This window comes from Apis dorsata, unplaced genomic scaffold, assembly GCF_000469605.1.
Source record: "Apis dorsata unplaced genomic scaffold, Apis dorsata 1.3 scaffold_683, whole genome shotgun sequence".
NCBI classification, from domain to species: domain Eukaryota; kingdom Metazoa; phylum Arthropoda; class Insecta; order Hymenoptera; family Apidae; genus Apis; species Apis dorsata.
In genome coordinates, this window is record NW_006263864.1 from 1,296,891 (window position 1) to 1,299,809 (window position 2,919).

Sequence of the window (2,919 nt, forward strand, 5' to 3'; positions counted from 1 at the left end):
ATTTGTGCTCATTCTCGATATCCGCGGTTAGAAGGGGGGAGATAAATGAATTTACGGTCGGACTACGGGTGCCGTAATCTCCAAGTTTACATTGCTATTAACAAGCGAGGGGCGGAAAAAGGCTCTCCGGCTTTTGACCTACAAAAGTGGCGCACGAAAATTGGCGCTCGCCCGGGGATTTTCGCGGGAAACGCGCGAGAGGGGGAGGGGAGGCGACGAAACGAAACGAAGAGCGAGCTATACAGCGAAAATAAATGAAATGTCGCTAAACGGGCTCATTAACATTATCGCCCGTTTTATTAATTCCCCGGGAGTGGCGGGCGGTTGCGGGGGAGGGTGGTAACCTTAACCAATGGACGTAGGGGGACGATCGATAAGCAATTTTGCCGGCTGCCACGGCAAATGACCGAGGCCGCCGAGCTTTCTGAAAAGGAGGAGGGGGATCGTATATATTTTTCGAAATGTCCACGGCGTGTTGGCGACGATCGTGGACGATCGAACGTAACGTAATAAACTCCCACGCGCCCCCTCCTCCCAATCCCTACGTAACTCGCTCTCGATCGGGTAAAAATTTGCTTAGGGGGCGCGCGCGACAACAGGGAGTCAATTTAGGGAGGGGATATTTCGACGAGGGAGTAACATTTCGTTGGCGGCAAAGATTTACAAGCGTTGCAGCTGGACGTATTTCGAAGCGATACGGGACGGTATAAATATATAAATACATATATATATATGTACGGGCTTAATAAACTTTCCCCAATTAGATATTATAAAGATGAAAAATGCGGGGATCGGGAAAAGCCGATGATAAATTAATTCGCGGGCTAATTGGAAGGTGGTTGCGTATAATCTGGAGGAGTTATAATTGAAAATATATTCCGTTTAAAGAAGATGGATAGAAGAAGCGCGAAACCTTGAAAACTCTTTTGAAAACTCTGTTCATCGACAAAGGGATTATATTACGAGACGCGACTTTCATACGCAAAAGTTTGTTCGCGTTGTGTGGAAATAACGCGCGAAGGAAATTCAAGGTGATCAAAGTTATCGCCTGTACCCACCCTGTATATTCATGGATCGTCCGATCCGCGAAGTCTTGTACTTTCGAAAAGTTTGCCATCGTTTCCCCCCACCTCTCGAAATCGAAAGGATCGGGAAAATTTCCAATCCGTCCCAACCATACCATATCGATGGAAATTTTCGCGACGGATTCGAGGCGGATTATTTGTATCCGTATCGTCTTCGCGAGGTCCGTAAATAAATGGTAACGGAGAAATTTCACGATTTTTCACGCGCGATGAATTTTGACGCAAAATGTCGTACATCGCGCCGATGACAATTGTAAAGAACGCAATTGTGTAAAAATTGTGTTATCTCGTTTAACCCAGTTTCTTTCGACGCGTTGCGACTCGAATTGAAATGAAATTTTCGAAGACACGAATTGTATCTCTTGTGTGATTACACGTTTATTTTTAATAAGTCAGGGGGGAAGGTAGGGAGAGAGTTACAGGTAAAAGTAATGAAGTAATTACAGGTGGAATCCCGATTGTCGATAATCGTGGTACAAGCGAGGCGAAAAAGTTCGATTTGATTCGAGGTTATTGGCCGAGGAAGGAATTTGCCGCGCATCGTGATCAATTGGAAATGGAGTCTCGTCGGATCTCGTGGCCTTCGCACAGTCGGAAAGGGAGAAACTGGTGTCTGCGCGGAATTTCGCTTTGACTGAAAGTGCCCCAAGGGTTAAGTACCGGGGGCACAACGGACATCGTCGTTCCAGAAACTCGACCAGTTAACCCAGCGTTCAAAGCTTCGCTTTGCAAACGGCGAAAGCAGAAAATCTACTTTCCCCAACTTTTCGATCTCTTTGCCGTGCATCGCTCTCCGTGGCCCGAGCTCGCTCCTTATGCATACCGAGCCATTTTCTTTTCGAGACGATATTCTAAAATTGTTCCACGACGGTACCATTTCCTCTTTGTAAAATTGCAAATTTTAAACCGATAATTTTGTCGGGCAAAATTGATTATCGAAAAACTATCTCGAAGCAGCCGAAGGCGGCAATCTTGTGACGTTAGTAAGTTTTAACAAAAAAACGAATTACACGTATCGATACGAATATCGATACGCTTCCGCTCGGATATTCCAGATGAATTATCGCACGTATCGTACGTAAAAGAAGCTGTTAATTCGAGGCGTAGAGCTATAGATCGCGAGCCGACAGGGGATCGAAAAACTACTTGCCTCGAACTTTTCGCTCCTTCCTTCCTTTGTTCTTCCTTATTTCTCTTTTGCGCCCGGAATCACGCGAATGAACGCTTAACGGAAAGAACCGAACAACTAAAGAATTTTCTTCCCTACGAAAGAGGGAGGAAAAATTTCGAAACTCGCCGCTGGTGAACGGGTATAACGAGTTGCTTTGTTCGTTCGATTCGAACGAGGAGGAAGAGGGAGAAAAAAAAAAAGAAGAAAAAAAAAAAAGAAAGACAAAGAAGCAACGAAAAAACGAAGCGAGAAGAGACGCGAAGAAACATCATCGAGATAAATTATCCGCACGAAAAGTTCGAATCGTATCGGATGAAAAGTTTCGACAGTTTCGCGCCGCCGCCGCGTTTCGAATCGTTTAACGACACCCCAAAAAAGGTACAAAGGTTTAAATGCGTAATTCCGTTATTAACGCGCCCGTTTGACTCGTGGCGAATCAAACGAAATAATTCCACTTGTAATTTCGAAAGTTGTATACACACGTGTATACAAACGTGTATATCCTCCTCCTCCTCCTCCTCCTCCCCCTCTTCCCCGATCTTTTCGCCATACCGTAAAGAATTAATTACACGAGATCGAAAAGGGATAAGTGAAACGGCGCGTTAATCAACGGGATGCGAGCCGTTAAAAAAAAAAAAAAATCGGCTTACACGTAAGCGCTTT